Source organism: Rhynchophorus ferrugineus, unplaced genomic scaffold (genome assembly GCF_030347505.1).
Source record: "Rhynchophorus ferrugineus isolate W39M unplaced genomic scaffold, kcgeb_rfMv2 rfM8, whole genome shotgun sequence".
Lineage (NCBI taxonomy): Eukaryota > Metazoa > Arthropoda > Insecta > Coleoptera > Curculionidae > Rhynchophorus > Rhynchophorus ferrugineus.
In genome coordinates this window covers 19195452-19211045 of record NW_027472587.1, presented here as the reverse complement: position 1 = coordinate 19211045, position 15594 = coordinate 19195452, and the positions used below count along the sequence as shown (strand labels likewise).

Sequence of the window (15594 nt, the reverse complement as noted above, 5' to 3'; positions counted from 1 at the left end):
ACCGACTATAAGAAATAGCAAAACCAACACAGAGGTAAAAGCAGTTTTAGTTTAGAAATGAATTTAACTGTCGAACTTGTAGGCCACACATTTTTCAATCTTTAGTTTTAAAACAATTGTTTAGATATATATCGATACCTACTAAAAAGTAAAAGTCTATAATCCCGCTATAACTTTGATTGCTATAACTTTGCTTAAGGAAAAGATAAGTCAGTTTGGTTTTCATAAAAAGTTTATGTGGTCTTTACATTTTTTTCGTTATGATTGAAAAATTATATCGGCTAACTGGCGACCGCGATTTAATATATAATAACTCAGGCTGGATTTCTTCAATTTCGTGACGAATATTTACTTTAATATGTTGAATTGTTCAGGGCTTATTCACATTAATTTCATTTTTTATTATTCATATTTTTTATTATTTTTGGATTTATTCATTCATACATAAGTATTATTATTCGCATAATTAGTCTTCGTGAGAAAATGTCACTCAATAATTGAGTTGTTGAACGAGCTGTGTGTGAACGAGCTCTGGCCCCATCTTGCTGAAGTCACATATTCTCTAGTCCTCACCTTTCCATTTCAGGCACATTAATATTTCGAATCATGTTTTTGTACCGTTTAGCAGTAACAGTAACTGTAATACCTGAAGATTTTGTGTTCCCCAAAAGCCGATTGTTCTGTTTATTGACGTGGCCACTGAGAAGAAAATGGGCTTCATCGCTCATTGTCAATTTAGACGAATAATCCACAATTTCACCAGACAGCCTTAGGATTGCATTACTATACTCAACTCGTTGATCAGGATCTTCCCGTAGCAATTTTTGGACTAATTGAATTTTGTACGGGTATATTTTCAAATCAGTTTTCAAAAGTTACTTTAAACTGCGTGCAGAAATGTGTAACTGAGAACCATGACCCGAATTGATGTTTCTAGAGACTCTGCAACACTATCGCGCACCAGAGTCACATTTCCAGCGTTACGAGACGTCCGTTATCTTCCAAAACGAGCTCTGTCTGCTGTTGTACCGTACTGTCGAAAATCGCATGTAAAATCATCCTGACACAACTAATACTCAAACCTTACTGACTGGCTAATACTAACAAATTCTTAATAAGATTAAATTACTACATTACTGAACAGTATAACAAAAGCATCATGAGTAAAATTATTTTCAGATCTGTTACAACTTCAGAGCTGAAATATATGATTTTTAGCTACTTTTATGTTATAACCATAAATGTGAAACATTATGTTAAGTGAGTAATACATATTTGTATATTAATTAAAGTAATGTATTTATAACCACTAAATAAACTATTAACTTCTCAAAACTTAGGCCTATAAAGTTGTATATTTTTATTGTTTTAATCGTTAAAGGTCTAAATATTTATCAGCAAATTTTGTCGTTTTTCCACTTTGTCAACATATTTAAACTATTTTATTAATGTATTAATATAATTTTATAGTTGACACATGTTTTTCATCTAAAACATATATTGTAAAATAAGAGATTAAAAAAACCAGGCTTATTTGATAAATGAATAATTTATTTATTTATATTTCTAAATAAAATTGCATCGTTCTTTACTTATTTATTCAACAATTCAATCTTTAAAAGAGGAGCCATCACATCTTTTCCTATCAGTAAATATATTAATATTGTACTAACTATCACTTTATATAATAGTCAGGAATCTCACTATTACCAATGGCTTTTCTTCAATTGGTTTTCAATGGCTGTCGTTAATCTACTGCTTTCTATTTTGCCTTATCTCTCACATTAGAACTAAAAACTCATCAACAGATAAGAAACTAAAACATTCCTGTTGGTTACATGTGGACATACTTCGTTTTGTTAGTTCGAATTTACTTATTTGCAAGTTATATTGCACCAAAAGTTTAGGCCTAAATATTCTTCATCCATATAAACTAATTTTGATGTAAAATTTTCGTTAAGCCGTTTAAGATGTTGATATCTTATTTATGCTAATAGCTTCAAATATATCTCAACTTCAAGACAAATAAAATAATATATTATAGTTCGTCTGCTTCTGTATATCTGTAATTCTGAAGTCATAACAATGTATTTTACCATGTAAGTATATTAAGGCAATGCCAAATGCTAATACAGTAATATTAACCACAACAAAAAATAGAATAGTATGTAGCAAGACGCACAAAAACAAGTTCAGACCATCCTCCACCGTCCAACCACCAGTAGAAAACCAGACAGAAGGTGAAACGGCTTTAATTGATGATTCCATACGAACGTATAACAATATAGATAATAAATGCGGCCCAGACGGCCACGAACAAACACAAGTTTTACTGGTTATTTGCTAAGAGCGGGCCTGTTTAGAAATAATCTTAAGGTCGTCTAGAAAATAGAACGTGAATTAGGCTCTGTGGCGAGTCCCATTGTGGTGGATTAACGAGGGTTTTGTGTCTGCAAATTTCGTTTTCTAGACGTAACGCAAATATCTCTTTTATAAAAAAAGGAATATATTGAAAAAGTAATAAAAATATATTTTATAAGTAAAATTAATTAAAATAATAAATTTTTTTTATAACATCTTTATTACTATATACGCTTAGTACAATCTTAATTATTATTATTACAATTAATTTATTACTACTTTTCCTATGTGCTTGGATTAATTAACAAGCAAGACGAGTACGAGAAAATACATCAGTATGCATTCCTCAATTATAAAATTATAATTATTTATTAATTATTAACTTATAGCTATAGTTTACACTAATAATACACACTAAATGTTCACACAAGTTCGTATGGTTTTGTTCGTTTCAATCTCCTGACATCCTGTGCGCTGTCCAGCAGTTATATTGCTTCCACGTTAGAATGATTTAGTAATCTTCTTTCGTGTTTCAAGGCGAAATCCTGCACAACTTCGCAAATCCATTTGATTTCCAGGTCATCGTGCAGTTCTTCATTGGTTACATAGCGATAGGCATTGGTAATCAATCGAAGAATCTTGTTTTGACAGCGCTGTATGACTAACTGATTTGCATTTTTAGTGCAACCCCATATTTGCACCCCATAGGTCCAAATTGGCTTTATAATGGTATTATGGATCAACCTCTTTGATTCTAGATCAAGTTGAGAGTATCTTCCGACTAACCAGTATAGTTGTTTTATTTTGGTTCTAATGTGTTTTGCTTTTTGTCTAACGTGATGCTTCCAATTTAATCTACCGTCAAGATCGATTCCAAGGTATTTTGCTGATTCTGCTTGAGGAATCGGGCATCCATTGAGTGATATAATTAAGTTTTTATTATTTCTCCTTAATGCAAAATTAACGTGGATAGATTTGGAGCTATTAAGTTGAATTTTCCAATCTTTTGTCCATTTGTAGATTTTGTTGACTGCCACTTGCACTTTTTCTATTGCCCTAGGCAGAGATATATCTTTTGCCATAATAACTGTGTCATCAGCAAAGGCTCCAAGAAGCGTTTCTTTTGTTGTTGAAATGTCAGCAGTGTAGAGCAGATACAGGAGAGGTCCTAAGACGCTACCTTGTGGAACTCCAGCCGAGATATTTTTAAATGTCGAGAACGCCATTTCGTGCGATACTCTAAATTTTCTTCCGAATAAATATGACTCCAGCAATTGACAATAGTTACGCGGTAACAATTTGCTCATCTTACAGATTAATGCCAAATGCCAAACGCGATCAAAAGCTTGTGAGACATCCAGGAATATTGCAGGGTAGTATTTCTTTTCTTCAAACGCTCTTTCAATAGCCGCAGTTACTCTGTACACTTGATCGATAGTTGAATGGTGATTTCGAAAACCAAACTGGAAATCTGGTATTGTTACCAAATGTTTAACACGTTTATATATCAGCTTCTCAAATAGCTTTGATATTGCAGGTAGTAACGAAATAGGCATGTAAGATTCGACTTGTTTTGCAGGTTTGTCAGGTTTTTTGAGCATAATTATTTGTGCAACTTTAAAGCATTCCGGGATATGCTTCAGCCTTAAACAGGCATTAAATATATATGTCCACATGATGATTGCTTTTCGTGGCAGTTCTTTCAATAATCCAGGTGAAATGTCATCTATACCAGGTGCCTTTTTAGGATTGAGGTTATCAATTTCAGTGGCAACTTCCAGTGGAGAAATTAAATTTAGATCTACATCGGGTTGATAAATAGGAGATGTATCCATGGTAGATTCTATATCATTAGGTCGAAAAATGTTAGCTAAGTATCGTGCGAACAATTCAGCTTTTTCATTGTCGCGTCGAACCCATTCATTTCGATCATTTTTAATTGGCGGTACTCGAATAAAAATAATAAATGTTCCTATATTATTTAGTACCAGAACTAACACTCATTAATATTTTTTAAATTGCATTTAATTAGATATAAGTTCCATTCACTTTCAATAATTAACAAAGTATTAATAAGTGCAAATAACTACGCCATTGATCATTACAACAAAGTGTCATAAGTAAGATTAATTTCAGAACTGTAACAAGTTCAGAGTATCAAGTATAAGTATACATTTTCTTTATTTTTGTGTTATAAACATAAGTATGGAATAATAAATTAACTAATATATGTTTAAACAGAGAATATGTAAATAAAAACAATTTGAAATTTATATTTGACTTCATCATGTATATTAAAATAATAACGAGCACAATTAGGTAACTTATTTTTTATAATTTAAAAATTCATATTAAAGAAATGTATTTACAATCATTAAATTATCTACTTATTCTCGAAAACTTAGGCCTATAAAGTAAAATAATTTATATAAGGTTCAAGGAAGAAAATAAATCATTAAACAACTTAGTATTTTATCAATGCTTTTGAAAATACATTTTGCAATATTTGCAAATATTTACAGACAATCTATACAAATTACGTAGTTAGTTTCATTTTAAATCCTGCATATTTTCATTAAACCTTTTCATTTATGTATTCTCATAGTCCTCATCTTTTATCCATATTTCTAACCTACAATATATATTGCAACTAGCGACCCGCCCCGGCTTCGCACGGGTGCAATGCTGATACTAAATTAAATACACTACAGAAAAAATATGAACGTTGTATATAAAAACATAGCGGCCCGCTCCGACTTTGCACGGGCATAAAATATATATGCCTATGTCACTCAATGAAAACATGATTAAAATCGATCCAGTATTTTTGGTTCATTCATTACTGCCCTTGGCCTGCACGCATTAAATTTGGAGTAAAACAATTCCTCTTCCCCTATACTTACTATGAAGATTTCCTACTATCTTTGGAATATCTAAATTCATACAATTTTTATTACATTACACATTTTTAAACGCAAATTTTAAATTTGTAATATCTCCGAAAATATTTGTTTAATTTACATGCTGTAAGGAACCATATTGATCTATATTAATTGCACACTGTATTTAAAGTACTTAATTCGATAAGGATTAATGCCGTATTGCTTAAAATAGCTTCGTAAATAAGCCATTTTCTCACGTAAAAAGTAAACAATAAAAATGGTTAATGTGGGTTATCCCTAAAAGATAAACATATACCATCGCGGACTTTTTTGTAGACCTTTTTATGGTGTACAATACTGTAGTACATTAATTTGATCTAACTCGTAGGGTTAGGCAGCGTTTTTGCTAATTTCTAAATAAGCCAAGAAAAATAGGTCAATTTACGACATCACGTTAGAAACCTCTAAAATTAGCAATGTTGCCTTAGTATATTATGCATGTATTATATATATAAACCTTCCTCTTGAATCACTCTATCTATTGAAAAAAACCGCATCAAAATCCGTTGCGTAGTTTTAAAGATTTAAGCGCACATAGGGATATAGGGACAGAAAAGGCGACTTTGTTTTATACTATGTAGTGAAGACAATAAATACACCAGGCTGATTAAAATAATAATTTCTTTACCCCAATTTTTAATTTATTAATTTTGCTTTGCTTATTTTTATCACTCTTCGATCTCGCCCTGGCAGATAACTCATCTTTAGTTTGTCTTCTAAGGCTTTCATTTATCTATTGATTTCTACTTAATTTTAACGAACACTACCCTTTATTTTATTTTATAATCTTATAAAGAAACTCTATCCCTAGTCAGATTCGATCCCAGTACGTTATAGTCGGCTAGCTAACGCCTAGCCTGTACGGGTAACTTCTGGGTTTATTTATATACTTTTTGTCACTGATCTGACGGCTGTTCCTGGTTGCTTGATTTGGGCATTTTGTGTTTTACTGGAGTGTAGTTATTTGTAACGCATATTAGACAATAACATTAGGGCTAAACATTCTTCCTCGATATAAGCTTTAACTGTGCCAAGTTTCCGCCTCTAGCTCCGTCGTTTTCTGCAAAAAGGGAGGCAAAATATTCATCAGGCATCTTATATCAAAACCATTAGCAAAAACTAAATCTGAATTGGTATTTGCAAATAATATGGTATTCCCCAGAGGATAAAATGTTTTTAGAAAATTATGGAATTCCCAACAATAGAAGAGAAAACACCCAAGTTTCCGCACTCTATCAAGGACAGAACGATGAAGCTGGACCTACAAAACCCCAACACAGATACTCGACGGTCTGTTCATTCTTCGGGCTCCCTCGAGTAGCTGTATCCTCAACTAAATTCTCATTCACTCGATTAACTCATCAATAATCCCATTAGTTTTTCCAAATTTCCAATTCCTACTTAGATGGGCAACAGCCAATTGTAAGAAATACATTTTTACCAACATTTAGGAATATATTTTCACAATATATTACCTCGAAAATATGTTTTTTATAACATCAAACGCCCACGTGCAATAATATATTTTTTACAAGCCTCCAGAACCAAAGAGAAATGCCGGAGTGACGGAGACCGAAAGAGAAGAAAAACTGAATAATTTCATTAGACTATAAGGCTCGTCATTAATGGGCAGTGTCGCATGCTGTGAAATTATTTAAAGATTCCCTTTTAAAAAACAAATTCCGACCCAAAAGGTACGGTCGTTCGCCATTAAGAGGCGACCGTCTTGGTTCAAAGCCGTGCGGCAGATATGAATACGGGGAAAGGAGCGGAGAAGAAGAAGAAGAAGAAAGGGCAGGAGATGAGCCCGCTCGGAAAGATAGGAATTTTAATTTAGCAGACGTGATTTAAAAAAAATCGCATAGTGGCTCGAGGAGAAAGGTCGGGCTAGTTTCCACGGAATGTAATTTTTGCTGGGAAAAAAAGAGTGGAAATGGCGAAGGCGTTTTTTTGTCGTTTTGTTGGCGCTCTAATTATTTGCCCGATGCTGGATGGAGATGAAAGGAGAGCCGGCGGATATTGTTTTAATTAAAATTATAATTAAATTTGATAATTTTGGTTTAATTATTAATAAGCATGTTAACATAAGTAATACAATAGTTATTTGGTTTCCACTCATTATATATGGCATAATTGCAGGCAAAATTATGTAATTTCTTAAGTATATTCGTAGTTATTAACACTATTTATCCAAAGATTTTAATATATACTTTAAGTGAAAAATATGTAAGTATATAAAATTATAAAAATATATTAGATATAAATGAAGTAATGAAAATAGATACATAATATCAAACTAATTACATAATTTTCCTAGGTAGGAATATATTGGACAAATAAAATATATATATATATATATATATATATATATATATATATATATATATATATATATATATAAACTACCTAATTCTGTTCGTTATTGTATTAGTTAATATATAAAATATGTATTACTTCATTCAATATGCCATATTTATAATTATAACATAAAAGTAAATGAAAATCATGTATACTTATATTTGATGCGTGAGTCTGAAGTCGCAGTTCTGAAAATAATCCTACTCGTGATACTTTTGTTGATACTTGGAGTGATGTAGTAATTTAAACTTATTAATACTTTGTTTATTTTTAATTCTAAATGGAAATCAGATTAATTAAATTCTATAAAAAATAGTTAGTGTTAGTTCATAAGTTTTCATGTATCTTAAATTTGATAATTTTAGTGTAATTATTAATAGACATTTTATCATAAGTAATACAATACCTATTGGGTTTGCAGTCATTATATATAACATTATTGTTAGCAAAATTATATAGTTTCTTGAGCATATTCTAAGTTTTTAATATTTGCTCGAATATTTTAATGTCATAAAATATGAATTTTAGATTTCTTGTGTTCTACAAACAGAATCACAAAAATTCCTGTAGATTTTACGTAAGAATATATAGATCCAAGATAAGGTAAAAATAGATTGCTACCCTAATACTATATAAGCATGAATATTACAAATATTCTGCACCATTTACTTTAAATAATTTTAGTTTAGTTTCATAACTTCTATGTAAATATAAATACATTAAATATTATACTGAAAATGTTAACATCCTAATCATCCATGTTACATCCTATCTCCGTCTCTGGTGAAATAATGTTTATACATGTCACTGCTGTATTTTTTATCATATACACCTCACTACACAATACTGCACAAAATCAGATGATTTGATTCTTTTGAGTCTGTTTCCTGTTCTGGTGGTATTCAAAAGCTACAATACTTTAATATTCTCATGAGAATGAAGTCTTTCCTCATGTCAACTTGCAATACTCTTGACTACGTCACTGATTGTGGGTATCTGAAGGTCTCGATGTAGGTAATCAGTTCTAAAGTATTTGGGTGCGCCATATATGTTTCAGTATTTGCTTAAATAATAGGAATTTATAATATACTCATAATTGTGATCTTCTTCCGATTAGCCAGTTCGTTTTCCTATATTTCAATTCCAGTTCTTTTATTTTCTTCTTTATATGTTCCGTCCAGTGAAGTTTTGCATCAAGATTCATTCGGAGATATTTAGCGTTGTTGCTATATGGAATGATAATATTATGTAATGTTATTGGGGCTTGTATGGTCTATTTAGAGGTGAACTGTACATGTACTTTCATTAATTCTTATTTTCCAAGCTTGTGTCCAATAATTTATATTGTCACTTGACTATTATAATTTTCGTGAGGCTTCTTCACTATTGCTTCCAATATCTATAATCGCAGTATCAGCAGCAAATATAGCCGTCGTAATATTCTCCATTTGTGGTATATCACAAGTTTAGAGTAGATAAAGCATTGGTCCCAGTACACTTCCTTGTAGTACAACTGCTTTAACTTCTTTTATTGTAGATTAAGCTTGTTTTTGTTTGACTCTAAATATTCTGGTTGTAATGTACGATTTTAATAGTTCGGTGTGTTGTTTTTGTAACATGTATCCTTATAAAATGAAGTTAGGAATATACAACTAAAACAAGCTAAATAATATATTTTCAAAGGTACACTGAAAAACCTAAAGAAGCTACTAGAAGATTTACCCTACACAGTTATCATGAAGTACATAGAGAAGATCTTAAATAATATAGCCAAACTCATTGTGAACTAAATGAAAAAGTTATTTACTATTCATGTAGTAATATTGTAAGTATAGGATATTTTAAATTTATCTTATTTTTGTTTGGAAATCAAGGATTTCATTTGTGTTTTGTAACTAGATTTCACAATCAACTTTATGTGTTTTGCTCAACGTCGCGGGCGATTGTCAACTAGTAATTAAATAATATGATATATTACGACGATAACGACAAAATAATGATAATAAAGACGAAAACATTTTGCAATTTTATTATTGACGAGTGTTTTAATCAAAATATTATATCTGGATATAAAGTAATTATGTTTTCGGTTTTAATTATTTTGACCTCGCAGAAACCATATCTTTGTTAATATTAACCTTTTTCTAGATAAACATGGTCATTGGGAAAACAAGCAAATATAGATAGTTAATGTGTTTTGTAATTACAGATAAAGAAACTTCGAAAGGAAACAGTAATAATTAAAATTTAATATTATCTGCTGCGTAATTATATTGTGTAAATAACATCAAAATATTCCTGCTTTATCTTCGCTTGAACATTGAGAAACTTTCGTTATCTTTTGAAAACAGCCAAGAGAATAGAATCCATAATATAACTGTAGCGTAATATATTTTGCCATTTATATAATTAGATTTATTTAAAACATTAAAAGTTTGTACAATGGCAATAACATTTAGATATTTACTGACTTTTATTTATTTACATTAAATAGTAAGAAATACCATCTGTTGTGAATTACGCGGGATAAAGTATGAGTTGTGACAATAGAGGTTTTCATATATAGTTATTTTTATCCTTAAAAGAAGAGTCGTGATATTTGGTAACGACTCGTCAAAATTCATAATTTCTGAACATATGATGCACATTTAGTACTAATTTGATAAAATGATGATTATAGAATTAACAGGTAAAATAAAATATGGTTAACACGGCGTGATATTCGATAAATTATCTACAAATTTCGTGATTATATATATATGTGGATTACTAGATTGATTGAAACGTGGTCCATAGCGGACCGCCGATCTCGCGCGTAGCCTCATTAGGTCGGTTTATAATTTGCTATGCCTCATTTGGATTCGATTAATCAAAATCAAATTTTCCGCCAGAAATAATCACACCGACGAACTGCCTCAACTTTTGCCACTTCTCCGGGTCGAAGTTCGATAGCTGACCAAGCGAAATATCCAGCGCCTAAAGAGATTTATTATTGAAGGTTCGGAATATTGGTAAAACACCATATTTGAACATTAAGTTTTAGTTGTTCGGGAATTTCGAGGTTGTTTTGGACTAGGGAACAGGAGCTTAGACCTATTCGACATGTCAACGTACCACCTTTTTGTTTAAAAGGGGATGACAAAATATAATACTAAACTATAACTATTGGAAGCTAGAGTTAATAGTATTTTTTCTTATAGAAACTATCTGTTTTATACATTAACCTCTTTTTCTGGCAAGGCCTTTTAATTTGCAAATATATCTTGAGCTCGTCATGTCAAGAACTCGTACATTGCCAAATCTGTTGTATATGGAGGATTAGGTAATATTCGAATAGAGTTGAATACCGTTGCAAACTTGGTCCTCTAAACTCATAGCTTATAGCTATTGCTTGCTGATTTTTGGTTATCGTAGAGGTGGCCTCAGCTTTCTGTATAAAATTGGTTTTTTTTGCTGTGCAAGTAGTAGCATCAAAAACAGTACATCTGTCTTACTAATACATATCTACGATTCATAGTTTACAAATCAAATTGATCAAAATTTGACTTTCAACTGGTTTTTAATACAAATGTAGTTAAAATATTGATATCACATGCAATAATCCAATCATTAATATGGATTTTAATGGTGTAGCAATAAACTTGGAGTTAACAACAACTGAAGGAGAACCAGCTATTGTTTTTGTGTAACAGAGTTTCATTTTTCTGGTATGGTAATCAAACAGTGTAAAGAGCCAACAGTGTAAAATTATAAGTTAGTTTCTTGGTTGGCCTTGCTAGAATTGTAAATTATATTTGAATAATTATTAATTATTAATGAATATTATTTAACTTGATTAAGATTTAAAATTAGAGATATATTATTAGATTTTTTTCTGTCAAAATACTTGGAAGATAATCGGAAAAAGTATTCTATAACCAGATAGGTTATAACGGTCTTTGTAACATTTTGTAGAATTATATCAATAGTCTTTTAAAAGTGTTTTTGTCTTATATAAGTTCAAACCAATCCAAATCCTTTTTTAATCTTTAAAATAAGGGTCAAGAGCGTAAAATTAAAAAGTTAATTACTTGAGTTGTCTTACCTAACTTATACTAACTGTTTCTGTATACAGAAATCTATTATTAGGTTTTTTTATCCTGATATTCGGAAGAGGATGGGCAAAAATAGTGGTTGATGATGAAACATACCCAATAAGCGTACTGTTTTTATAATGTGTGGTAGAATCATATTATTGGTATTCTAAAATAGGTTTGATTTAAGGTAAGTCTGTTTGGTGTAACACAACAACCTTTTAATGAATCCCATGCAAGTTGTTCAGGTGAAAACAATGTGGGAAGTTTTCGGAACAATTATTTCCATCATAATTACCTGGATCTCAATCCGACGCTGATTACAAACGACCTTATTGCCGCAATGATATGTCTGAAACACTGTGCATCATATTCACCAAATCTAAACCTGCTTAACATCCCACAACAGTATCACGAGGTGGTCGCGGACACGTCTCCGACACTGGCAGACCGAGACCGGCTCGCATGACGGCGTCCGACGCCTCCGCCTCTGGACGCAAAGCTCGACGTTTCGACCTCCTGGTGGGTGCGTTAGCCGTACGCGAGGTTTTGCTGTGGAAGATGTGTGACGCGACGTGTGCACGCCGTCCTGGTTGCTCGTGTACTGGCGGCGTCGAGCACGGAGGACGGCCACTCGCGCACCATCGCCGAGTAGCTACGAGCCTTCTTCGGAGAGCGGCTCCATCCCGGATTTGTAAGGGTGATTTCGGTTGAAAGTCTGTGTTATGATACTTGGCGATCTTTTATCAAAAGGACCGGTTTTTGTGTTGTTGCTGATGCCGTTCTTGTTTGTTGTTGTTGCTGTTGTCGGTGATGCTGCTTAGTGGTGGCGGTGGCTGGGGTTGTCTTCGATTGTTCGCGTGGAATCAATTGTCTGCCTTTCAAACAATTTTTGACGGAGTTTTCTATTGACAATTGTGTGACAGAATATTATATATTAATTTTATACTTTTTGGAATAACTAGATGCTAAACCTCCAGGTGTTTTGTAAGGTCTAATGAGGATATTATATCTATTAATTACCATGCTATGAAATGCTATGAACTTATATACTAAAGCGTTATTCTAACTAGAAAATTTGTAGTTCTTGGACAATAGTTTTCTTTATTGTCGGATTGTGAGTACAATGCCAATCACTTTCGACATCTGGATTGTCCATATGATAATCTGTGTTAAAAGTTTGCCCTATGATACTGGGCGATGTTTTATTAAAAAGGACCAGTTTTTGTGTTGTTGCTCATGCTGTTCTTATTCTTAACTTTTATAAGTATCCCTTGAATCTCTGTCCTCTGGTATTCCTGTTTTATATTGACAATGAATTTTTTGTGTATCCCCATAATAGTACGTATAAATTGTTCTATTTTAACGTCTAATTTCTACCACCAAGGCTTTATTTAGACTGGATCTACAGATTAACGTGGGATTCGCACCACGGTCCTAGGCGTTAAGACTATCGACTGGCGAATGACCAACTTAGAAATCATTCCTTAAAGAAGACTTAATCAGCTGGATTACTGGCGTGACTGGGATCATTTTTCTTGTCGGAATTTTCACTCTTGCCCATGACAATCACTAATACTACACAATCACAAACATAAATTTACGTCCTTGTTCCAGCAGGATTCATACCTGCGACTATCACAAATGTAGGTGGATCGTCCTGTCGCTTTTACCGCTGCGCTAATCCAGCAGGCAGTACATGCATTGTAATAGCAACTTGATGGGTAGATATATAATTCGAACTATCGTTCAAGCTACCATTGCATTTCTTGTGAATAATATAATATTATGGTTTCCTATTTTTATTATCAATAGCTTTTTGTGTTTGAAATTGACCCCCAAGATCACGGACAAGCAGTTTGTATCGATAACTGCTTGTAATTAATTTGTAGCAAGTAAATAAGCGTCATCAAGGAATGATGCTATTTTTACTCCACCATACCCAGAGATATTAATGCTCTAGAGGTACAAAATTGGTCAAAGACACTACCTCATGATATACTTGCATATTTTTTTAATTATGAATATTACTCGTTGTATTTTGCACTGAAATAAAAACGGGGGATATATATGTTATTTTTCAAGCTGTTTAGTTTTCTAATTTATATTCGAGACTATTCTACCATAATTCATTGGAAGCTTAAACTACGTCTACAAATATCCACTCATCAAGACAAGAATCCATTAAATTTTTTTGTTTGATTTTACTATACGACAATAACTTGATTATTATTACAGTATAATCAAAGTAAACTATCAAATATGGTCGGGTATTAGCACATGTTATGAAATGAAAAAAAAAATCATTCATTTATTCACACCATATATTAGTTAAATTGAAAAGAAAAAGTGAATGTATTGGTTGACATTTATTTGAAATATACTTGAAATATTTATCTGAACTAGTAAGATTGTTATTGCAGTAAGACTCATATTAGGAGGATTTCTTCTTGTAAAAGTAATTTCTGACTCCGAACCTTTCAATAGAACGAAAAGACAAAAATCGAACCCCCAAATCACGCGGAGATAATCTAACAGTCATCCCTCGCCGTTCCTTTCCGTAAAATATACCACAGATAAAGCCCCGTTATCTAATCGTACAACGTAGATTATCGTTATTTACGTTATATCCGTTTTTTTTCAAGTTCCTCCATGTCTAAACCGGACGCCCTTTATCCCGGCAGATGATACCGATCCTTTAATTCATTTTAATCGGTCTGTATTTCTTCCGACGGAAGACAGGTAGACGTGGTTCGTCTTCTTTTTAGTCTCCCGAGCTTCCTCCGGTTGCCTTCGCGGCTCCCTCCCCCACTTATTCGGCCTCAGGCGGTCGCCGCTATTAATTCAGTCTCATTTGAATAAATTATCCAAAGTTCGGCCGAAGTTCGCGAATGTGTTCCAGTTCAACCGGGCACGATTAAAAGGAAATGTGAGTCGTAACGTTCGGGATTATGACGGACTGGATGAGCGCGGGGGTGGCGGTGGTGGGGAGGGTATTGGCGCGTGTGGCTTTTCTTTTTTACTTCTTTGTCGAACTGTAAACGAAGCCACCGTCTAGTTTAATTAGATTTGTTTCGGGTGCTTTTGTTCGTGGCCCCTTTTGTATTCTCCCGAACATAAAGGGGCAGCGAAGAAGAAGACGACGTTGAGACAGGTGGCGGAGGGAGTGAGAGAGGGATAGGGGGGCGACGGAAGACCAAAAAAATAATATTGTGCTCGAATAATCGCTTGTTTTTGTTTGGTTTACGAGCGACGATATTGCGTCGGTCAAAACAATGTCAGTGTCTTATTAATTACCTTTCTATATATAGGAAATGGCGTATTGACAACGCCTTCTCGTCCTTTCGTTGAACTTTCGCCTTTCGTTGGAAAGGTTCGACGGTTCGTTGTTCTGTCTAGAGTTATTGTCTTATCTGAGAGATATACAGAAACAAAACTTTACGGTTTGGTTAAGTTTGGAGTCTGTAGAGTTCATATTGTTAATTCATTTAACACATCCGAAAAATACGGGGTTTTGTTTTAAAATAGTATATTTGTATTCAATTCCAGTAATTTTTTAGTTTATAAACTAGGTTATTGTACTGGAAATATCAAAACATTTTTGAAACAACCAGATATCTCTCCTAGTTTTCATATATTTTGAGGTGTGAGAACAAACATACGTTATTAGGTGTTGAGGTCTTTTTTCAAGCAGTCATGGCGTTAATTATGATGCAGATGATGGAGATGTTGAGTTTTCTAGTATTCTTAAAATGTTATAAGTTGTTTAAGTGCAGACATTTTTTGTGTTTGTAGCGTTTTATATTATTAAATCGTTTAACACATTCTAAATACACGGTTCTTTGTTTTAAAGTTATTTA

At 32.7% G+C, this 15594-nt stretch overlaps 1 protein-coding gene across 3 annotated transcripts in view; it reads right to left on the bottom strand.

Moving 5' to 3' along the window:
• LOC143201576 (neurotrimin) overlaps positions 1 to 12454 on the bottom strand; it is a 139969-nt gene extending 127515 nt beyond the window's left edge. For all 3 annotated transcript variants that reach the window (XR_013006969.1, XR_013006970.1, XM_076412711.1), the window contains exon 1: positions 12033 to 12454. The gene's annotated coding sequence lies outside the window, so the exon portion shown is untranslated. The remainder of the gene's footprint in view (positions 1 to 12032) is intronic.
• Between the last annotated feature and the right edge of the window lie 3140 nt (positions 12455 to 15594).